The 24726-nt window shown below is 45.2% G+C and overlaps 1 protein-coding gene and 1 long non-coding RNA gene across 3 annotated transcripts in view; one reads left to right on the top strand and one right to left on the bottom strand.

Annotated features, from left to right (window-relative positions):
- Window positions 1–13069, top strand: part of LOC131561669 (uncharacterized) — a 29892-nt gene extending 16823 nt beyond the window's left edge. Inside the window, exons 2-3 of the long non-coding RNA XR_009275098.1 lie at window positions 11926–11996; window positions 13003–13069. This is a non-coding gene — a long non-coding RNA (uncharacterized LOC131561669). The remainder of the gene's footprint in view (window positions 1–11925; window positions 11997–13002) is intronic.
- Window positions 1–24726, bottom strand: part of PEAK1 (pseudopodium enriched atypical kinase 1) — a 111632-nt gene that overhangs the window by 37110 nt on the left and 49796 nt on the right. For both annotated transcript variants that reach the window (XM_058811044.1, XM_058811043.1), the window contains exon 3: window positions 9111–9201. The gene's annotated coding sequence lies outside the window, so the exon portion shown is untranslated. The remainder of the gene's footprint in view (window positions 1–9110; window positions 9202–24726) is intronic.

Here is a 24726-nt window from a genome sequence, read left to right as displayed (position 1 = left end):
CTGAACAGATAGGCTGTTCTGATGTCCTGGAAAAGTCAGATAACAATACAGTGGAAATCTTTCTAGAAAGTCACTGTTTTTTCTCCTTTTGCTTACCACAATGGCAATAAACCATTCTGATATCCTCAAAACAAAGCTAAGGATTTTTAGTCCCTGATTTATTTCACATGTAGCTTTTCTACCTAACCCCTCCAGAAATAACAACTGAAGAAGAACTGAAAATCCCTTTCAAAGTGAATCTTTTTATTTCCTGAAACGATCAGCCTTAAGTAAAAATCAAACACGAATCTGCTGTGCTTTATAGCCACCAGAGTATCCAGGATTTGAGAGTTTCATGAATTAATGCCTGAAGATTTTAAGCCTTCTGAGCCAAATCCGCAAGTCTGTTCTCTTCGTCACTGTTGCATAACTCAAATTATCGGAGACATTTCACTGAGGGGAAAGGCTCTCTACGTCCACTGCTACTCCTGTAAGCACAGGCACTGGGAATCAATAATGCTCTATCCTTACAGGCCTTGGGGTGCAGATACCCCTGCTGCTGCCCCAGGCACACCGAGAGGGCAGGGCTGAGCCCCTGCAGGTCCAGCTGCAGCCCCCACACAGCTGGGCTGGGAGCAGCACCAGCGAGGCTGTGCTGGAACTCTCAGGGCACCACTGCCTTTCATCAGCGTGGCAAATACAGCATCATGAGCAGAGTGACACCACGAGGGGTTTGTCAGTCTCCTCACGTCCTGCTCTGTGTTTTGGCAAGGGCTGGCCTGTGCTGGCAAAGCAACAGAGCAATCCTGATCCAACAGCAGATGGGGCTGAAGCCTAACTCTATTAGTGCCTGCAGACACAGCCGTGCTACCAGGGCTATCACATTTCATATGCTGACTAAATATGTTTCCAGACAAAGCTTTTTGCCAACAAGCCACTGCCAAAAGCTTTCTCTGTATGACCTAAGAGATAGAAACTCTGCCAGACTGAGATCTGCCCAAACTTTCAGACTTTATCTTACATATACAGAGTAAAATGCCTTTGTATGTTTCTTAATCTCTCTCAAGTTTTGTTGCTTCAACACTTTGCAAGGCCATATATTGTAAGCAGAAAAATTACATTAAGAAACAGTTCTCCTAGAACCAGAGAAAGAGCACATACAAGATTTTTATACTCTGGTTAGCTCCCTCTTTTCATGTGTTTAACAAGCAGAAGGAGTAAAGTTACACTAATGGGAATCTAACGAAATGCTTTCTTGAAAAATATATTTCTCCATCACATAAAAGCTTTGAACAACCAATTTAAACAAAAGGTTAGTGCTTGTGTATGGGTTTTAAAATTTACCCATGTGATTCTGAAATTGCATGAGCTGCACTTGCTCTAGAATTCCATCACAAGGCAGCAGCTTTAGGGTGTTCCAGGCATTTCCTGCCAGGAACAGGGGGGCACTGAGGAAGCTCTGCAGTGCCCACCTGCCTGGGGCTACATCCTGACTTGATGACACCACTGCCTGTGTCACAACTGTCACTCTCCTTTGCCCTGACACTGATGCTGGCACTTCCTCTAAGCCAGAGAATGGGAACTACAGGAAACTCAGCAGAACCACAGTTCTCCAGAGAGGGTAACAACTACAGCCCTGTCCTTCATCCCAGAACTCCCTCTGTGTGCCAGCAGTGCTGCCTGCAGCAGTTCACCTCAGCAACTACACACCTGGGGATTGTGGAAGTGCAGCTGAGGAATCTGGGCACACTATATACAAGCCATGGGTAGATGTCCCAGCTCTTCTGGTCTGCAACAGCCAACAGAAGTGGCTTGAACACAGCCCTGACCCCAGGATGATTTGTGACAGTCTGGAACAGAAGAGCCACTGACTGCAGGTCTGTGAACCCCAGCTGGGTTTGCAACTGGCTCGGGCACAGCAGGACAAGCAGTTCCTGTCACAGGCCCTGACACTGCCTGCAGCTGCACCACAGAGGAAACAGCCACCTTCCAACCAGAGGAAATGGATCTTAAGAAAACAACCAAAACAATTCCAACACTGTGCTACTTTTGTACTTTGAAATCAGAAGCACTCCTACGCTATTTCAAATTAAATCCACAGTGACCTTTATATGCTGAAGCAAGCATTTGCATTCTAAAAAAAAAGTCAGTTTCTTCCTTGCTGGACAACTAAAAGCAATCATTCTGCCGCTTTTCCCTCCTTTAAAAAGAATTCCTTTTTCAACTACAGATTCTCTATCATGCGTGGTAATTATGGTGAGAGTAATTAGGAGTGATAAGAGAAATGAAATCTTTCAGTAGGCTGCTGCTTCCATGGCTGTCACCAGCTGCAGCTTGGCAGGGGGCAGCAGAGGCCATTGAAGGGACTGAAAATACACACAAAGACAAGGAAAAAATCACCCTGACATTGCTGGATTCCTACACTGCCTCTAAAACAAAGCTGGGCAATGAGAGATCCAGGGAGTCACACCTCAGATCTCTCCAGCTGCAGGTGACCTGGTGTCTTTTCTTCCAGATGTCTTTTCTTCCCTACCCTCCCTGCTTCCACTGACACTCCATGTGCCTGCTAAGGAACAGGAATGTGCACCCTGCAGAGCTCCTGGCTCTATTGAAATCAGTAGTTCAGATGACAGAACTTATTTAAAGATGCTCAATCCACGCAAAATCAAGGCAATGACAAGATGTTACTTACAAAACAGCATCAGACTTGTAAACAAAGTATTAATAGCAAATATGTGACATCAACAGTCTGCATTTCATCCCTGTATCTCAAAGCCTTTTATGTAAGTTGGTAAACAGAACTATTCACAATTTATAGAGGGAACCACTGCAGTGCAGTGACGTTCAGGAACTAAAATTCACGCAGTGAGTCAGTGTCAGGAGCAGGCACAGACAGACAACTTCTGCTCCCAACAGCAGATCGTGACACTTCATTCACTAAATGCTTGAGTCAGCACAGATTATTTATCAACCTTAAAGGCCAAATCATTCTTTGTGTATGTGAGACTAATGCCCCTCATTCCAGCAGGTACACAGCTGTGCACAGGAGGGCTCAGCCTGGCCCTGTTGAGTTGGTATCAAGCAGTCAGGAAGGCAAAAGCATTATTTCAGTTTTCAGGTCAGAGGGAGAAGATGACAGATCTGGAGTTGCAGTGCAAAGATGAAGCAGGGATCAGCTGAGATACCCTCGTGTCAGGAACCTTGCAGAGCCTTGCAGAAATGTCTCTGTGGAGCTTTTATTTGTTGACATCAGCTTTGCTGAGTGCATGAAGATAGTAAAAAACATGCATTTCAGGCATTTTGCCTTTTTTCTAGGTAATTTCAGGCTGGCAGGTCTCCTTTGGATGCATGCTGGCTGAATCACAATGAAGGCCTTCTCCAGTAATACTTTATACTAAAATAATCCAATTAAAAAGAACTTAATTGGTGTGCAACATTCCCTACAATTTCAACATTTTAAAAATGAATAGTCTCTGTAAGTACCAGATGGTGACACGCACTAATTAATCAGGCCTGCTCAATGAAGAGCATATGAAAATGAATGCACCTATTAGACATGTGCTTGCAATGCTGTGTGCTGCAGAGATCTCCCCCCACTGACAGGCTGGGGCTCTCCTGAGCTGGCACCAGGGCCCTCTGCCCTCCTCTGGGATCACCAGGGTTCCTTTGGTTTGTCCTCCTCCAGGGAAAACCCATTTACCTTTAGTGCTGCTGGCCCTGACAATGGGGCTGCAATTTTTATGCTGCAGAATAAACTGCATTGATCAGCATTCTTGGGCACCAGTCCAGTCAGGGCTGCTGCACAACCACAAACCTCTCCCCACTGCCAGGCCTGTCCTCAGACTGAAAAAATCAGCAGTGGGAATTCAACCTGGGCTTCCTATATGGGAGTGCCCAAAGGCCACAAAACCACCACGGCTTTGTGGTTTGTCTGAACCACTTAAAGGCATCTGGACAGTCACTGATCATCATAAACAACAGTGCAGGTCTCACACAGCAGGGAAAAGGGATGGCTATTCTCTGCCAGGATTTCATTTCTGTTTCTTTTAAATTTTAATGCAATCATAAACATTTTAAGAGACTGTTTTAAAACCGGATCCTTGTGCAGGTCCTGCCTGGAGGGCAGGGGCTGTGGGGAGGCTCCCAGGGAATGTCCAGCACTCCCCTCTCACTCAGCCTGTGCCAGGAAAAGCCATGGAACTAAAGAATGCAAGAAGCACCATGGGCTGGCACTACTTTTCCCCAAAGTGAAGGATATTTACTAAATATCAGCTCACTGCAGTACCAAGCCAGAGCTCTGACTCTGGCAGAGAGCACAGATGGACATTTCCATAAATGTTGGGCACTACCACTTTTGTTAAAAAAGAAGTTTTATCTTGCTGCAGATAGGGGTTTTTTTCCTGTTTTAATGTTTCCCACTGTATTTTCTCTCCTTTAAAAACAAGAGCTCAAATGACATAAGTATTTCAAAATACTAAGTGAAGGAAAACCATAAATGTGATTTTTTTTCCTCCCTAAAACTTGCAAGGATAAAACCTTGGAAAGACATGGAAATAACCAATGAAGTGGAGAAAAAACTTGCCCAGGGCTAGATAATCTGTGATGCTTCAGAAGAAAACAGGCATTTCTTTGCAATTTACCTAACCCAAAGAGATAATGCCACAGAGCAAGGAAAAGGCAAGGAATATCCTCAGGATGTGCCCAGGTACTCTGAATGGATTCTGCATCACCACACTGGAACACACAGAGCTGTAATAAGGCCAAGCTCTGCCCTTTGGTGCTGAGGGGCCAGCCAAGGCAGGTATTTGAGAAGGAACTCTTATGTGTTCCAATAATAAGAATTCTTGACATTCTAAACTGGAGATTTTTTTTTCCTTTTGGAAAAAGAAATCATAATTTAGCATTAATAAAAATTTAAATTTATTTGGTCCATTTAGACATATATAAATTCTTATAATGATGATCACTCAGACACAGCAGTACAGTATATTCTTTAGGAATACTTTTTTATTTACATGGAAAATTGATTTTATTTTCTACTTTTAAAAAAGTCTGGTAAGCCAAATTATAAATGGTTTGCTTTCTGAAAATGGCTGTACAACATTCTAAGATTTAGCAGCAAATTATGGGTGTATATATCAGCTGACAGGAAAAAAGCACAATAATTATGATTTCGAAAAAGCATCCTCAATTCCAGTGCATTTCAGTTTCTCCATACTTTATTTAAGGAAAACTATGAGAATTAAGCCCTTCACAGCATTTTAGAAGTGCACCTGTATGAGTGTATCTTGACCAATCTAATTATCTTTGATTTACCTTTCCTGGGCTCACTTGAAATTCTGCCCTTTGATCTTTTTCCTTTTGTTTAAGCACATGCAAACACTCGTGGAGAAGAATGAACTTTACCAAACGTCTCCAGAGGCTGCTCACAATAAACAAAAAAAGCAATACCTGAGAAACATTATAGTGCTCTCATAGTCAGAGACCTGGGAACAGCTGTGGTTATCCAGAGGTGGAGAAGGAAACCAGGGTGGATCACTCCAGGATTGTGGAGTCCAGCAATTCTGCAACTTCTGTTTGCTTCAGCCTCTCTCCCTTGCACTCCTGCAAGGCTCCAAAGATCCGAGTGCTGAACACCTGAGGCAGCAAAACCCACAAGTGCCAACCCCCAAAACGCCCCAAAACCCCCATTTCAGTTTAGCAAATCACTTGTGGATAGCAAAATACAAACCAGCATTGGAAAGGATGGGCAAGAAGTGACTGAAGAGGAAGCAAAGCCCCAGGGAAGTGTCAGGGCAGGTAACTGAGGAGGGAGGGGCTGGCTCACAGCCCGGGCAGGATCAGCTACAACACCAAGGCTGCAGCACAGGGGGCACCCTCCAGTGGTCCCAGTCCCCCCCCGGGAACCTCAGGAGTCACTAAATAAAGACTTGCCAGGATTAAGTTTAAAAATAAATCGCCACGAGCGTTATAAAAAAATGAGGTATTAAAAATAACACATAAATTACAGCAACAGCACAGCAGGGCTGGACTGTGCACAGCCAAAAATTGTGGAGAAATTCAGGAACCAGGTGGCTGAGCTGTGCAAAATTACAGCCCCTTATCAGGACCAGGCATCAGTACAGCACATGGTGAAGGCACCTGCTCTTCATCATCACTTCTGGGAAGGAAACCTGCTCTTCCTACCAAACCACAAACCAATGGGCAAAAGAGAAATGCCACAATTTTATTTTAAGCTTTTAAGAAGTTCTCTCCAATTCCTAATGGCTGGGCATGCAAATGGTGTCACAGCAAAGGCCAGGCAAGCAGCAGATTACATGCTTTCTGTGTGAGAAAATCAATGACATGATTTACTGAGTATTGCACTCAGTTCTATTTATGACTTCTCAGGAAGAAATGCTGCATAAAACAGAGCCACAAAAATATTTTAATATGGAGAGCTTTTCATCCCTTCAGTGAAACAAAAAGATTAGGATAGTTTAGTTCAGAATTGAGACAAATAAAATAATGTAATGGTATATTAAATGATCTGTCACATAAAGAAGACAGACTGGGTGTTCCCATTTAGTGTCTATCTCAAAATAAAAAAGCAATAAACCCAATGCAGCATATTTACATCTCCAAAAAGAAAATTATTCCACATAAAACACTTCCTGAAAGAAGCTGGCACTGAGATCAAGGGGTCAGTGGATTCAGAGGAACAAGCAGACATTTGTGCATGGGCTGAGCCATGACAGTTGTACAAGGTGGGGTGAACCCAAATTTCAGAGTCTGAAAGCTGCATTAACCCTTTCAGTGGAGAAGAGGATTTGCTCATTAGCAGATGGCTCCTGTGCTGGCCACTGGAGCAGCCTGGGCAGGTGAGGGCAGGCACTGCTGGGGGCTGGACCTGACTGCTGCTCCTCTTACCCAATCCTGCTTTTCCTGGTTTCACCTTGAGCCAGCAAATCACCCCAGGGTGCAGGAGCACTGAGATGCCACCATCTCCCAGGTAGGGTCAGGCCTTCCTCTCCTCCCACACTTTGTCACTGTCCCAGACTTGTCACTCAGTCCTGGGCCACCCCATTTGTACCTTTTGTGCCTTCATGTTTGACCCTGCCCGTGCCTGGGCCAAGGGGCTGTGCCACACCCACAGGTCCTGCAGGACAAACCCACAGCCAGGCCAGGAGTGGGAATCAGCCAGGTGAGGAGGCCAGGTGGAAAGAGATTACTAGAGATTAGTACTGTTTGAAGCTTGGCACACAACAGGCTAGAAAAATCAGGGTAAGGTTACAGAGGAATGATAGAAGAGGGATTTTTCTTTAAAAATAACCTAATCAATTTAACTTTTGAAGACACATACATTACTATTTTATGGTGGAAAACAGAAATAAAAATGAGCCCTATACTGCTGTCTCATTCACTATGTGGTAGAGCAATGCCTGGAAAGGGCCTGAATCTTTGTAAAAACTCCTCCAGTTTTCCATTCCACAGCAACCATCTCCTCCCCCTGCCATCTGCTTGGTGCACTCATTTTGCCTCATTCCTCACATCTATGATCAAAGACAGACATTCTAATTTGAGGGCCTCTTTGATAATCTTGAGAAACTAGCTACAGGTAATTTTTTGACCATCAAAGCTGGTTCCAGCAGCTTACTCTCACTCAGGCTACTCTTCTAATTAGGGTGTCATTTATTCATCCCAATAAGCTACTTCACCAAGCAAGATGAATGCAAGAAATTTTAATCTGCAGTTGTAAGCCAGAGCAATGAAATGAATGATGAGCTCCAAGTCAAAAGGTTAAAGATATTAATGTTTACTAGTGTTGAAGTTTACAACAGATAATTTCTTTGCTTATTCCACTTATGCTTTGCCTAAAATCCATTCCCATAAAATGGCAAGCCACCACTGATAAGAATGTTATTAGGGATAAAAAGCACCAGCATAGATGAAATTCAGAAAAGGAATTAGGAGGTACTGGCATTGGATGCTTTTAGCATACATAATAAGAATTGACTTTTTCCTTATTCTGATGATTAAGTGGTGTGCCTGCCAGCCCACATCACCCCAGTGTTCCAGGCATATCGTGGGGGCTCTGTGGGCAGCCCTTTCCCTCCATGGGGACAGAAAAGGACTAACAGCCAAACCCGGGGTATCCCACAGTCAGTAATCAGCTTTTTAGCCTACCAAAAGAGACAAGATGTAGGGCAGGAAAAAACCCCACCAAAACCCCAGTGATTTATTTTAGTTTCCCAAAATCTGATTCCATACTTTAAAATAATCCACACATGGAAAACTATGCAGTGAAGGCGTCATTACATACAATCAAGGACAGAATCAGAAAGGAAATGCAACAGAAATCCTGTGTTAGTTTTTATCTCTACAGTCAATCACTGGTTTTTGCAGCTGGGGAATTTGCTCAATTTACTCCATGAGAAAAGAAACAGCCTGCATTTTCACAGACAGATGTTTATACCTATCAAGTGTGTAAAGCACTGTAATTTTTAGCCAGTGCTGAAGGAGGAGTAAGGAGAAGCACGAACCTGAGCGGGTTGCTCCAGGCGGGAAATCGCTGCCCGTGCGCTCCGGGACAGCAGAGCCGGCAGAGCAGGCAGCTGCTTGCGGCCAGCCCAGCACCACAGGCGGCTCTCAGGGCCACAGGGCTGAGCCCAGCCTAACACCAGAGGTGGGCTCAGGGCCACAGGGTTGAGCCCGGTCCAGCCCCAGAGGTGGCTCCTCAGAGCCGCAGGGTTCAGCCCAGCCCAGCCCAGCCCGGCACCAGAGGCGGCTCCTCAGGGCTGAGCCCAGCCCAACACCAGGAAGTGGCTCCTCGGAGCCGCAGGGCTGAGCCCAGCCCAACCCAGCCCCGCACCAGAGGTGGCCCCGAGGAGCCACTGGGTTCAGCCCGCCCAGCCCCGCACCAGAGGTGGCCCAGCAGAGCCGTAGGGCTGAGCCCAGCCCCAGAAGCGGCTCCTCGGAGCCGCAGGGCTGAGCCTGGCTCAGCCCAGCCCCGGAGGTGGCTCCTCGGAGCCGCAGGGCTGAGCCCGGCCCAGCCCAGCACCAGGAGGCCCAGCAGAGCCGCAGGGCTGAGCCCAGCCCGGCTCTGCAGCCCCTGCCCGGCCGGGCCGGCCCGCAGCCGCTGCTGATCGTACCTGGGGATGCCGAGCTCGCAGCCCGGCCAGCGCTCGCTCCTGGAGCAGGACACAGCAGGAAACAACAGAGCTGAAGCACAGCAAACGAGCTCTAGCAAAGGAAAGAGAAAGAAAATCACCACCAACATTCAATTCTCTTTCTTTAGTTCTTCTTTATAGATAGAAATATTTTCCTAAAGGAGTTGATTGCCAGACACAAATTTTGCTACTTGTGCTTGACAGAATCCCGAGAATGCAAAGCCTTTTGTAGCCAGAAAAAACAATGTGAATTTTCTACTCTTGTACTGCTGAGATGACTCAATACCAGTCCACAGGGGTCTGAAGGTAAAAGCAGAACCACACTCATCTGAATTCCTTGCCTTTCAAACGAGATTTTTATGACAGAATACTTTATTAGCAAACTGGGCTGCTGCAAGCCCAACCAGGAACCACACCAAGCCCAGGGCAATTACCTCTTGTCACTGCCATTGCAGTGAAATGGGACAGGCTGCTATTACCTGCTCTCTTGCAGGGTCTTGAGGGAGGTTTATTCCTGCCATGTGCAACGCTGTGGCATTTGGAAGTAAATTGTTTATAACAAGAACCAGTGTGAGACAACAGCCACAGCAGCAGCATCAAGCTGCACGGCAGCAGGGAAACTCTGTCCCTGCTCCCTCTGAGCTCCTGGGCTCCGTCTCCAGGGGCTGCCCAGGAGACACCAGCACATTCCAGTGCCTGAGAGAATTGCTCAGGAGCACAGCCTGGCCCTGCTGCCACCTCCTGCCCAGGAGGGGAGGGTGATGCCAGGTGTCCCCAGGATGGTCCCACAGCAGATCCTACGCTCCCTGTAGTGCTTAACCCTGCAATTTATACAGAAAAAAAGAGGTATGGCAGATCTCGAGGTTCTGGGCTCAACCTTGGCTTAATTAGTGGTGGTGGCATATGTTCTGTGATGGTTACATAAACAGGGATGGCATCCCGACCGGTGGCCGAGGGGTTGCCATGGTAACTGTGACAGCCATCAACGCTGCCTTACTCATCGCTTTCCCCCTACTCCAGCAGCACTTCTGCTTCTACTTTGCTATTTTCAAACACAAACATGAATAACTGGAGCTCTCTGGCCCTCTCTGGGAACGAAGCTGTCCAAAGCTGTGACCCCCGGTGCCCCTTGTGAGCTGTGAGCAGCACCCTTGGGCACAGTGCAGTGATCCACCCTGGGGACAGCCACCAGAACAGCCCTTCCACTGCTGCAGCACATCCCTGCACACCTGGAGGCCAGGCACTGTCCTCTGCAGCCCAGACTGTTAGCCAGAACTCATGAGGATGATGATGATGATGTGCTCGTGCCTTCCACAAGCTTTTCAGCAGCTTCACTTCTTTTAGTGCATTCAGGCAAGCCGGGCCTAAAATATTTTATTCCTAGTTTACAACTGTACATAATGAATAAAATGTATTTCCTCCACCTTTTTTTTTCCAGTCCATATCTCTGCTTTCAAATCTCCCTCTCTCCCTATTTACATTTTCTTTCGGACTGCTCATAAAAACCCCTGACTAATTTTAGGACAAAGATTAATACAAAGCATCCTGCTCAGTAGCACCTCCTACCTACACCCAGTTTCAGATCTGTCACCTATAGCCAGGCCTAACCCACAGAACATCCACTGCATTTTCATCATTTTGGTTTCTCAGTAACAACATAGAAAAAGAAAATTAAAATATACTAGATTTAAAAGTTAGTGTAGCCTTTTGTATACTTGTTTATCAGGTTATCTATTTATCCCTCACTAAAATCCAGTATCTGCAAAGATGATATACAGAGGCACAAGGAAGACAGGAAACATGGTTTTTCAAACACAAGGAATTTGTATTTTATGTTAAAGCTGTTTTAAAAAGCAAGTCTTTTGTTTGCAATAGTACCCAGCAGTTATTCAACAGAATAATCTCAGTAATGTGAATAAAGATTAAATGCTATTTTTTTTTTATTTCAGTGATTTGCAGAAATATTTTTTGGCATAACCAGAAAATGAGTCACTACTAACTTCACCTTCTATGACTGTTTCAAGTATAAATCATTTCTCATCTGACAATCACTCAGCTTTTAAAGCCAGCTGTTTTATAAAGTCTTTTGTTGAAACCTGGTATGTGAACAGGGATCCCAAAGCCTTAATTTTGAGAGAAATTGCAGTATGTCAAACTCAATAAAGGCAGAGGAGTTGTTTAGATGCCAGAATTATGTATGTAAAAAAAAAAAAACATCAAAGAGGTGAAGTTAATAATAGGAGATTTATCAGCTGCCTGGATACAGGTGAAGGATTGGCCTCGTGATTGCTTCATACAGCAGGGCTGAGAAACTGAAGCAGATCTGCTCTGTGCTGTGCAGGTCTTCAAACTACATGTTAATACAAAAATTTTTGCTACATAAAAATACTTGTTTCTTCTTCCTTTCTTTAGAGAGCAAAGTAATTTCCTTACTTCCATATGGTACTGCAGGAACAGGAAGAGTAAAGAGAAAAGTGGAGAGACAGTAGTTGTGAGGAGCAGCTCTGCACAACTTCTGTTCACCTGTGGCTGTGCCAAAGCAAGGCTGGGCTTCTGGGGGGCTTCCAAGAGGAGCCCCTGCCCTGCCAGGACACAGTGCAGTGTCACAGCCAGGCAGCCCCAGCTCCCTGCACTGCTGCTCCAGCCCAGAGCTCTTCCAAGGCTGAGCTAATCCAGCAAAAGGACGGGCTCTCAATGCTAATTAGCTCTGTGTAGTCAGGAGATGGACTGGAGCCTCTGCTCTCCACATAAAGCCCGGGACATTAACCACGTCTTATTTTCCCATTTTTCTTTTCAGGGAGCCTGGATGGATTGTAATGCACATGGATAGACTGAAATGCTCAGCAGATGATTTTGCTTAAATCTCAAGTAAGACAAATGTGAGGAGATCTTCAATCACTGCCCTGGGAGGTGTGGGCGATGTATTACACTTTACAAGGAACAGCATTTGGAAAAATTCCCTTTTCACTCCTCAGCCACTGTACTCTTTTAATTACTTGCTAAACTTGGAGAAAGAAGAATGGGAAAGGAAAAGGGCAGAGGAGACTTGACAGAGATAATGAGATGGCTGCCTGCTGAAGTGAGGCATCATTAGTGCCTGGGCTGAAGGAGGGGCAGGCAGATCCCTCCCATCCCCTCGTGGCAGCAATTCCTGCAGCCCCTGCTCTGCAGCCACACACCAAGCTCCAGGACATCCTGCAGCCACACACCAAGCTCCAGGACATTCTGCAGTCACACACCAAGCTCCAGGACATCTTGCAGTCACACACCAAGCTCCAGGACATCTTGCAGTCACACACCAAGCTCCAGGACATCCTGCAGCCACACACCAAGCTCCAGGACATCCTGCAGTCACACACCAAGCTCCAGGACATCCTGCAGCCCCTGCTCTGCAGCCACACACCAAGCTCTAGCAGCAAGTTCCCTGCTTGAGTCAAGGCCTTTGTCTCATAGGCTATGATGGAAGATTTCAGTCTGAAATCTTCCAAGAAGATTTGGAAGTAATCTTCCCAAGAAGCTCTGTAGAAGTAATAAAATAAATTCTGCCTCAAATCTCCACAAACCTGTAATATGCCAGTTACCAGAGACAGATGAAAGTCTCTAAAGGTCCCTGGAATTTTACCACTTGCTATGCCTATGCATTCCCTGGTGCACGCTTCATTTTTACTGAAAATTCACTGCAAAGAAATAAATTAGGAAGAGCTGTCATACTAATTTTTTTTTGGAAATGCAATTTCAATCTTCCCTATGAAAAATGTGATTTGAAAACTCTTGTAGATATTAGTATCCAAGGACTACAGGTTTTTTAATCTGGTTGGTTGGATTTGATGAGCTGCTCCACACCAATGTGGACAATACTTTTGTTTCCTTGTAGATGCAAACATGGGAGCATCTTCCCAAGATCCTGAATTATGCCTGCTGCAAAACACACACTCCAGGAGTTCTGAGGTGAGTACATCCTTTTCTTACAGAAGTAACCAAGTTCTGACACTGACATGCTCAGAGGTCATGCATCAGATTCAAAAGTTTTCCACAAGTAAAGCCTGAGAGCATTAATGTCTTTCAATATTATTATTGTAGTATCTGGTGATAAATGTAATGCCACAAGTGTACAGCTTTAATTGAAATGTAGACAAAACTGTTTGTTGATAGTCTCCTTCAATTGTCCTTTGCTAATGATGAAAATAATTCTAATAATTACTATGCCCAAAACATCTGGGAAGGAGATCAAAATCACTCTCTGAAAATTAAGTACAGTAGTAGTTCAGGGCTTAAAGTCACATAAATGGTGCCTTCTTTAAAAATCCATCTCTACAGTTTGCACAGTGCTGTAGCAGAGAAGTATAAATTAGACATATTTATAAACACACACACAAAAGGTAAGAAATCACAAGTATGAGATCCATTGGGATTCTGACATCTTCAGATCGAGTTCTATAGAAGACACATCCCAGGCAGAAAGCTAAAGAAGTGTGACCAGATAAAACGGGACTTAAATCTGAGAAAATATGATTATAAACCAGAAATATTATACTATTAATGAATTCCAGGAAGAATTAACTTAGCCAGCTGATCCACTGAAAGATGTTAAGGTGGGGATGGTTTAAAGGCCACCCCACAGAGAGCAGCCTGTGAGTAGCCAGTGGGGAAGGTGAGTAACACCCAGGAGTAACACCCAGGCAGGCCCTGCTGGAGCAGACCCAGAGGAGGTCACAGCTCTGGTCACAGCTCTGGATGTCACAGCCCTGGCTTGGGGCTGGTTCCCACTCTGCCCCCAGTGGGTCTGCTGAACCAGCCCAGCACGGGGAGCATTTCAGCAGCCCCTCACACAGACCCACACATGCTGTGCCAAGCTCCAGCAGGTAACTTCCAACCCACATCATGCAGTCCAGCTTTAAAAAACACTGCAAGTCTTCAATTCCTATAGTAACCTTGTGGACATGAGAACATGCAATTTATGGCAATTATTTTATAAGGGAGAAGGGGAGACGTTACAATAGGATTATGAGCAAGGGACTTCCAAACCCAGTTCTGAAATTATCTTCAGCTTTAACAAATCACAACTCTAACCCCCTCTCCTTTTTACTTATTCCTAAAGCCTTTCTTCTTTCTCCTCTTGTGCTTAATCTGATCTAAATTCTTTCAGGATGTCAAGGGGATAAATCTGCTATTAAGAGCTACTAGTTTCCATTTGCTTTTTACAAGTGGGTGTGTGACAACACTCTGAGGCATTACACAGGCAATTAGGTATGCACAGGATGCCCTACTCCAGAGAGACAATATGCAGAGAAGTGGAGGCTAAAGCACTTCTGCATTAACAGGAGGACCCTCCAAGTGCTTTGCACAGTGTGCTCCATGGCCACTCAATTGTCCCACTGTGTCAGTATTCCAGCAGAAGACATTGAACTCTGTTTCTTCCCAGACCAAAGGATCAACACAGGAATCGGGTATTTACCCAATGCCAGTAACAAGATTTCTACATAGCAATTTTCTGCAACTTAAATGTAAATGATGCATGAAAAATGTGTTCTTACGAGATATTAAATATAAGCCAAGTGCTTTAACAGAAAAGTAGGAAACACCCCAATGATCTCTGTGTTTTGTCATCATCAGTGACTGCAGCCCTGAGGAGCCTCCAGCTCCTGCCAACCCAGTAGCAAATAAGGATCAGTGCAGCTTCGAAGAAATTATGGCGCTTTCTTATGTGCATTCAGAAAGAGACAGCCATGAAGCATTGCCTTGCTAAATGTTATAAAAGTTCTTATAAATATTCATGTGCAGCATTTGTACTCTGAGTATTTAATCATTTCTTTACAAGAAAGGAGCAGGGAGAAGGGGAGAGGAAAAAACTACTGTTTCTCCAATTCCAAAGAGATCAAGGTAACAGAAGAGGCACACTTGTGCACAGGTGATCTATAAATTAGTCAGCACCAAACCCAGAAACCTACAAAAAAAAAAGATTATTTTTTCAGGTAGATTTTCTGTTTTCATTTCAAACAATAGTTTGCAGGTATTAACCCAATGATTTCTTTGATCATTTAAATTACCTGCATTTTGATCCTTTGAATTTTTACATCATTGGCTTTTGAAAAACAAGCCTGATCTGTTGCTTCTGACATTGGTGTGAAGACAGACTGAGCTGGCTGCACTCTGCACTCCAAAGCCCGTGGTCCCAGGTAAGGCCAGGACCAGAGCACCAGCACTGCCTGGAGCAGGGGCTTTGTGCCAGGGGCACTGGATCCATCCCTATGGGAAACAAGGCAACCCCAACAAAGGGGGAGAAAGACAAGGAGGGCTCCATGGACAGCAGAAGGCTAATTAATTACTTTATTATGCTATATTATTCTATACTATATTACACTACATCTAAACTGAATCTGCAGAGAATCTTGTGACTGGCTGCTGACCGACAGGCCAAGGAACCAAACCACCATCACTGAGGGTAAACAATCTCCATAGTGCATTTTACTCAGGCACAACACAGGAGCAGCCAATGAGGTAAGAACTGTTTTGATCATTCTGTTCTCTGCTTCTCTCAGGTTCAGAGAATGTGAATCCCACACATCCCCTCTGACCCAGCAGGGCTGAGAGCCCTGCCAGCCTCTGTGCAGGCACTGCCTTGGCACACAGCCCTGCATCAAAGCCTCTCAGAGCTGAATTTATCAATACTGCTGGGAATGAATATGGATTTCTGTAACACGTGCTGACAATACAAAAGCCTGCTCACAAGTGGCTTGTGCACGAAAGAGAAAATACATTGTAAAACAGCTTTGATGTCAAATGATAAACCTGATAGAAAAGCCAAGAGATGTGGAACAGTAACACCTGAACTGCTCAGAAATCACCCAGCAGAGACAGCAGTCAGGGCTCCTGCCTTGCTGTGATGTGGCCTCCAAGGCAGACCAAGAAAGCCTTGGCCACTTTTTCCTCTCCTTCCACAGCAGAACAGCAGTTCCTGCAGCAGATGTGTGACACTGAAGCTGTGGGCACCAGTGCCTTTGCAGACCCCACAGTCTGGATGACCCTCCCCAGCCAGGATGCTGCAGCTCAAGGAAAAAAATAACAATCTCAGATGTTTATTACTGCAGGCCCAGCTCCTTCACACACACCTTGGCTGGCAAGCAGACCCAGTGCTGGCAGAACAGGCTGGGACAGCAGCAGTAACAGTGGAAGAAGCTTATTGCTGTGCTGCTCTGGTTCCCTGCTGGATCAGCCAAGGCAGATTCCTGCCAGCTGTACCTGTCTGTGCTCTCAGGTGGATTGGACAGGTCTCTGTGGAGTCACTCCAGGCCCATGCCATGTTTAGAATTACAAAGCAAAATGAAAAGTGGTGCTGCCTTTTGCTTCCCTCAGGAAAACTGCCTCTTGCAAATGGTTTTATCATTTTCATTATATCCTGTTTGATTCGCTTTACCATCTTGACTGGAACAATAGCTAAGACATAATAGAAGAAGATTTTTCCACAGGCTGGTTCTAATTACATTAAATCTCAAGTGAGATAGGACATTTAAATAAGAAACAACAACTGCAGAGTCTGAGATAATGACATACCGAGATACCAGGCTTTTTGAGAGTGCCATTAAAATGATGCATGAAGCATTACAGCCTCTCCAATTGGGTTTCAACACAAAAGCCATTCCTTCTGTGGCACAGTGCTGCAGAGAGAGGTCAGCACTTACTGCACTCAATGTGCTACTCAACAATTAGGAACCATTATCCCTTATGCTGAAGTTGCAACATAGACAGGCTTAAACTTCTGTATGAGCTGAGGCAGTTGGGAAGGCAGGGTCTCTGGGATGAATCATCTCATGAACCACAAAACAGAGTGGAGGAGCTTCTCAAGAGCTCCTGGATTTTGCTGCAAGTTGTACCTTTAACATTTTGCCATCATAACCAAATGCTCTTATTTTCCTGGAAAATATATCTTTAGATTTTCTGGGAAACCACTGAAATACAGACATGCAAAATGGAGCCTGTGGCTGTGTGTCCTGCAAACACAGTGCAACCTGTCACAGTCCCACTGCTCATTTGTTTAACCTTGGAGCACTGCCAGCACTGGTGCCTGTGGGGCCCTGCAGCCAAGTCCCCTGCTGGAAATCAAACTGAGGAAAGGGAGTTTCTGTGGGGAGGAAAGGACTTCAGGCACTTCCCCTGTGCCTCCCTGTCCTTTGGCTACCAAGTGCTAACCCAGGCTAAAGGGAAGGAGAAGGGCTGGCCTGAGGGGATTGAGGTGGCAGAAGCACTGGATGGGGTGGGAATGTTCACCTGATGGAGGGCTCTGCACAGGGACCAGGACAGGCCAGATCCATGGGCCAAGGCCAACTCTATGAGGTTCAGCAGGGTGAAGAGCTAGGCGCTGTCCCTGGCTCACAGCTCCCTGCAGTGCTACAGGCTGGGCCAGAGGGACTGGAAAGCTCCCCAGCAGGAAGGACTGGGCACAGCTGAACACGAGCCCAGGTGTGCCACAAGGCCAATGGCCCCTGGGCAGTGCCAGCAGCGCTGTGGCAGCAGGAGCAGGGCAGGGACCATCCATCCCCCTGTGCTGGGCTCTGCTGAGGCCACACCTCACACCCTGGGCTCACATGGGGGCCCTCACAGCAACAAAGACACAGAGTGCAGGGGAGCTTTAGGTTGGAAATTGGAGAAAAATGTCTTCCCTGAAAGGGCTGCCCAGGGCAGTGGTACAGTCACCATGCCTGGGGGATTTAAAAGCCTTGTGGATATGGATTTGGGTGTTGTCTTATATATCGCAACAGTTCTATTATCATTATGGTGCAAGGATTTCATATCACCAGAGCTTCATACCTCCTTGATGTTTCTCGTAGCTGCTCCTCTGAGCACTGACTGTTCCTGTCCTTGCAGTAGCCACCTGACTCCTCTGACTTCAGTTCCCACCAATCCACTCTTTTATGCCACTAGTTCTTATTGGCTACAGGTGTTGGCTGTTATCATCTGGCCTGCTCTTAATCTTTAGTAATAGAGTCCAGCTGCAACTCATTGGGGGATAAGATTACATTCTACATTACCCATACTGTGTCCTCCTACATTTGGGGACACAGGTCAGTGGTGCAGCTGGCAGTGCTGTGTCAGTGGTTGGACACAATGATCATAAGGGTCTTTTTCAACCTTAACAATTCCCTGATTCTGTAATGGGGCAGAACAGCTCACCAAGTGCCCTTGCTCACAGCTCATCCCTAGGCTGAATAACATCAAACCACGGCTCTGCTGTATGGCTGAGCTGAGCAGGGCTGTACTTACACACTGGGATCACTTTCTTATCTCCAGCTGCTTTTGCACAGCTGTCATAGGAACATTTCAAGGAAATTATTGAGATATTGAGGATTGAGAGACTTTGTTTCAGTCAATCAACAGAATCTGTGATTCTAAATTCTATACTCAGAGAATAGAAACTTTCACAGAAGCAGGTCAGTAAGTAAAGCATTCTTGTCCAAGCAGCAAAACATTAATTCTCTATTAATAATCAAGTGCACAAAAGAAAATTTACAAGTTTTTTTTTCAGCACACAAAATAAAATTATTTTCTTGGGTGTATATTCCACACTTCAGCCTTGCCCCACTGAAGTGCTGTGACACACAGATTGTCTGTGTTCAGCCAGTGCCAGGGCACTGCAGGATGATGGCTCAGACACAGCTCAGTATTGCAGTTCTGTGACCACATGGCAAAAGCATTTGCTAAATGCAGCTCAGGTCCCTGCACAGCACTGCTGGGGATGCCTGCACAGAGCCAACCTGAGCAGAAACACACATGCAACTATTACTGCTTGTGACAGTATTTAATCTGCATCAAATAAAGAAGGAATTTAACTGGTTTTGTTACCTTCCTTAACCTAAATGAAATGGCCATGCTCACTTCCATGATACCTGTGAACAGCCCCAGCTTTCAAACTGCAGCAGCTGCACTGAGGGTGAGGAGGGAGGGTGGATTTCTGTCAGGTCAGGGAGTGAAGGACATCAGCAGTGAGCACCAGCATGGGAGGCTGCTGGGCCTCTGCCTCCCTCTGCTCCCCAGAAGTGCCAGGGGAGGTTTCAGCAGGTTCTGTGCAGCATCATGGCCTGAACAGATCCTGTCCTGAAGTCCTTGGGCTCACACTGACTGCACTTTTCCCCCGCATTTGCTGGCACAAACCTTCCCCATTGGATCCCACTGAAATACCAACATGCAATTTTACATGCAAACTACACAAAACGCTGTTTCTTCTGCAAATAGAGGAACAATTTGAAAACTTGCCAGTGTTGCTCATGAGCTGAAATAGAGGCTGCACAGGTCATGTTGACCTGAAGGGAGCTGAGGAGTGTCTCCCCAAGGCAGGATATCCCTGGGAGCCAATGCAGCCCTGCAGAGCTGGGAGCTCAGCAGCACAACGGCAAACCCCAGAGCCTGCACTGCACCCAGGGGCTGGCACCTCTGGCCCTGGCAGTGCTGCATCCCAGGGCACCTTACACACTCCTGATCTGCCATCCAACCTTCTTCCTGCACAGCCTGGTGGTCTCTCATTAAGACCAAAATGCACAGAGCAGATTTCAGCTTTTATAAAACCCACTGTGCTTTCTAAAGATCCACCTTGTCTTCCAGGCAAGTGAAATAACATCTTCTGTCTATGGCTCCTGGGGGTTGTTTTCCATCTTTATTTTTAAAAAAAATTATTTAGATCTTGCAATGCCTATTTCTCAGCCAAACTGTCAGGGATGTTAATGAGATTTATCTGCACAGCCTCTCTCACTCTCTGCCCCCTTTCATTCTTTGACACACAAGTGCTTTTATGTTGCAGGAAATGAGGACAACAGAAAGCTGCAGATCCCATGAATGTAAAAATTGTCTTGAAGGCATGGAACAATCCAGCCCTAATTACAGCCAGCTGGAGCCTGCTCTCTTTGCACTGATACTTAGATAATTAACTGAATACTGACTGATGCAAGATTCAAGTATGTCACTACCAGATATTCAAGGTTAATTTTTGTATCCATCACCAGCATCAAGCTTAATGGATATTATCAGCTAAACTCTTGAAGATCAGTAACACAGGCTCCTAGTCAGGCAAGGACTATTTTTCCTTCAGTGAGCTTGGTGCCATCTTTCTTCAGCTGCAGAAGAAATGTCTTTTACATTAACAAGGCAAACTCAAATTTTGATGCATTTAATACATGTAAATTCACTCACTTAAAGCTCTAAACTTAAATACACTGAAATCACAACAGTAATGTAATAAAATACACCCCAGACTGCTCCAGTGGGCATTACTGGAGTAATACCTGTTTATTTCTCAGAGTATGGCATCTTTAAATTGGTGGATGTGTGTACCCTCCTCAGTAAGCTTTATATGTATATTGAAAGCAAACAGTTCTATGCTGAAAACCAAATATCCTGATTTGACTGTGCACGTATCTGAAACAATTACAGGAGGGGACAGCAGAGATGGTGCTCAAGAAGTCTGAAATGTCTGTAAGTCAGAATTGCTGATGCACTTCTCCTCCTGCATGGAACAATACATGTTTAGATTGTGAGGTACCTGAACTGTGCTCTCAGCAAAAAACTGAAAGAGGAAGTCAGTCCCAACAAGAGAAAGTTGTCTGTCTCAGTTCCACTTTCAGCAGTGCTTTCCCTGCAAACAGGGATTTTTGGACAGGTTCAGTCCCTCTGACTGGTTTACAGCTGCACTGATAGGAGAAAACAAGGTGTCACTCCTGCTTATCAAGTGGTACTTTTATTCCTAGTTACTAATTCAAGAAATTACTGTGAAAAATCTGAAGTATTTTAACCTGGCAAAGATGTTCATAAGAACAGCAATGCAGCACAGCAAAGCCACAGTAAAAGAGGAACAGAACTATTCAGGAATTGTTAGAGCTTGGGTAGGGCTGTGCAGCAGATAACCAGCATGCACCTCAGCAGCCTGCAGTGCTCTCCAAACATATGGGTGGGGAGGCAGGAATCCAAAGAATCCGGAATAGGGATTCTTTTCATTTTGTATTTTATTTATCCTCGCACCTTCTTATCTACTAATGGGAAAATAAACAATCCCAGTTATGTTTGCACATGGCCTACCATGCTCCTTCAGCAGGAAAAGTCTGAATTTTGTGAAATATCTTTGGAATGCCACTGTAATGTAAATCACAAAGCACTGCCACCACAGTGCAAGTTAAAGTGTAACCTGCAGTTCCTCCCCAAGAGAATACACAGAATTTATATCACCAGAAAAGGAAAGCAACAGAACAAAAATAAAAGCTTAGCAAAAAAAGTAGGTTAACTCATATAGAGAATGATACATAAGACAAGGCTGAAGAAGAAAGCAAGGTAGGTATTTTTGGAAATATTTTGAAGTCTCCTTAAAGCCCTGCCTATTTGCCTGTGAAGTATTTCTGCTTAAAATATAGATATGCTAATGTTCATATTTAAGATAGAGATGATTGGGCTGAAAGAACTCCTCTTTGGAAGAGCAAAGGAACAAAGACTGTGCATCATCAGCAGCTGGTTCTGAGAGCATTTTCAGACTTATCCTGGGGAGGGTTAAGGAATCACAGGATCATTAGGGGTGAGGGGGTGGCTGGAGGTCATCTAGTCCAGCTCCAGGGAAATGCATGTTTGAGAGGAAAAGCTGCATTCTGGATAAAGTGAAGAAACCTTTGGAATCTGAGAAGCCTCCAAACTCCAATTGTTTTGTGTTAAAGGGGGCATAAAAAGTGCTGCTGCAGCAGCTCCCTGGATGAGGTGGGTGCTGTAGTACCAGCACTGCCCAGAACCCTGGCACAGTGGCACTACCTGCATTCCATGGAAATTATTATTGCCTGCAGCAGGTTCAAATGTGATAATTATCTTTTTCACCTAGAAGTTCATACTTTTCTTAATTAGCAGGGTCTGAACTGTATGCAGGTTTCTTTTTTTGGTTTGGGACTTTTTTTTTTGTTTGGAAGAATGGCAATGTGTTTCTTGCCAAGGCCACATCACATAATAACAGATTAGAGAAAAATTAAAGGACCCAGTATGAAAAACACAATGCAATTATCACCAACTGAGCAGCTGATAAAAGAAATGACAGAGTAAAAGACACAAGTTTCACATGATGGAAATTCAGGGAAAGTGAATTTGTTACAAATACGGAGCAAATGAAAGGAGGAGACCCCACCATAAGCAAGGCCTCTCACCTCCCAGCCACTGAGAATTCCCTCCTCTGCCATCCCATCTCAAAAGGAGCTACAAGACCCCCAGCAGCAGATCTGCTTGGATAGAACTTACAGGGGCATGGCCAAAATGAAGACCAGGAGTCCCACACAATTACAAGATAATTTTTCCATTTTGTCCTGTTTGTTTGAAAATTCCAGCGATCATACCAGCATGAATCCAAGCAAACACAGCCTCAGCTGCCTTCTATCAGCTAAACTGACAAGGACAGAATTTTTAACACACCTGTGATGGGCACATTTCAGAGATAAGTCCAAGTGAAAACAGAGATTCCTGCAAGCGTGAAAAATCTGAACTGCCCTCTGGAAAGAAGTGCATATAGGGACATGGAAAAAATATTATTAAGTTATTGTTGCTTAGTCTGTCAATGTTTCCATTTGGAATCAGCCTTCAGACATTAAAACCTCAGCTGGAAAAGCCTGGTTGAACTTGACAAATGAACAAGCCTGGTCTCTGGAAGAAAAAAAAGTAATTTTTCCTTAACCCCCAACTCAAACGGATCCTGCCTTCAGTATCTTCAGCTTCTTTTGAGGTCAATATCCTCAATTTTGCATCTTTCCTTTGTGCATGTATAATTGCAGTTCAAATGTTCCCCTGTGTGTTCCCTGTTTTGCCCTGAGAGGGAAGCAGCTGGCCTGTTCTGCAGGGGAGCACACCCAGCTCTGTGCCCAGAGCTCCTCCAAACTGCAAGCACACAGAAATGATACAGCACTTGAAGGCTGGAAAACTGTTCAGGAATGCACACAGGAAATGCACTATAGAAATGTAAGATCATTAAAAGAATGTTATTATGGTTATTATTATCCTAAAAATCCATCTAAGCCAGTAGCCCCTGCCTGTCCCTGCAGATACCTCACTTTATCTGCAGCTCACATGGCTCCTCTTCAGTGCCAGCATTTTCTGCTCCTTCCTTGTTCTTTGTGCCAAGGCAAAGAGAAGCAACAAAGTCTGGTGTTGTTCCTGGAAAGGAATGGCTCCTGCAGGAGTCAGTGGGCAGCCTTCTTTCATGCACACACGGGCTCGAGCTCTGTACAGGGAGGGAAGCTCTGCAAGCACGTTCCTGGTGCAGCCTCCTCAATGAAAGCATCCCACAGAATGTGTGTGGGTCCTGTGTGTGGGACAGGAGCCTGACAGGGCCTCAGAAGAATCCTCAGTGTGGCTGCAGAGCCAGGCAGGCTGAGGTGTGTGAGCTGCCCACAGCCTCCCATTGTTCCTGGGAAGGTGGTGACTTCCTCTTCATTGAATCTTTCCCCTTACTTTGTCCTTCCTTCCTGATGATAAATGCAGTTTTTATTTTTCCAACCAATTCAACATTACTTTTAGAAATTTTATCACTCATTCAGATTTCAGTCAGTGAGTCAAGCGGAAAAAATGTGTTCTCAAGCTGAGAGAAAACCCTCCCATGTAAAATCCCTGAGCCAAGAGCACCTCCCAGGCAACATCCTCCAGCTGCTCTCAGAGATAGAAAGAATTTGTGCACTCCATCAGTTCCCACCTAGGCCACTCCAGAGCATCTCCTGCAGGAAGGAGATCTGTCTGACCAGAGCAGCAATCCCTGGCTCTTCCCTCAACTGCAAAAACCCCTTGGTGTTCAGCTGAGGAACATCTTCCTGTGCCAGCAGAGGAATCTATCCATAGCATTGTTCTCCCTGTTTCTGGGCCTCTGATTGTCACTTTTATCAGCTAAATAATAGTAATTTGAGTGCAGAAACAATTATGGGAACCTATTTGCTCAGCTGAAGTCCTTGTCCCCAGCAGATTTACAGTTAGTGCTGTTTTGTCAAAGGCTGAATGCACAAAGAAGTTGCTCTGCCAGGCAGGGATGTACAAGGGAGCAGAAAAAACATCACCTTTCAGTTTCCTAGGAATGTTTCCTCTAATGATGGTGGTTGGAACCTGCTTGTGTCCCCTCCTGACTGCCTGCATCCAGACAAGCCAAGGTGGTGCATTTTCCTTCGTAAGAATGGGCAAGAGTTTGTGACTAGGACTGCTTTGTAACTTGTGCTGCTCATATTTGTGGCTCTAAAGTGACCTACAGAAACCAAACATCCCAGCTCCAAAACTTTTCCAAAACAGACATGAGAGCTGGAACTGTCTTTTTCTTGTTCTTATTAGACACGTGAGTGAATCAGATCTGAGGATCTGTGCACACCTTCAAAGAGAAAGGACTGCAGGGCTACAGGGAACAACAGAAAAAAGGCACTAAGGAGAGCACAGTAAATCGGAAAACTTGAAAGAAGAAAAACATTTTTAAGTTCTTTTTGAGCTTCATTTGTCACCACTGCAGACAGATGGAATCTGCAAGCCCTCCCTTCCTGCCAATGCAGCAGAAGACACTGACACAGTATAGAAACAACTCTGGCAACAAACCAGACAGCTCCTAAAGAGGGGAACTCAGTGAGGG

The sequence above is a fragment of the Ammospiza caudacuta genome, chromosome 10, assembly GCF_027887145.1.
Source record: "Ammospiza caudacuta isolate bAmmCau1 chromosome 10, bAmmCau1.pri, whole genome shotgun sequence".
NCBI classification, from domain to species: Eukaryota; Metazoa; Chordata; class Aves; order Passeriformes; family Passerellidae; genus Ammospiza; species Ammospiza caudacuta.
This window is presented reverse-complemented; position numbering and strand designations above follow the sequence as displayed.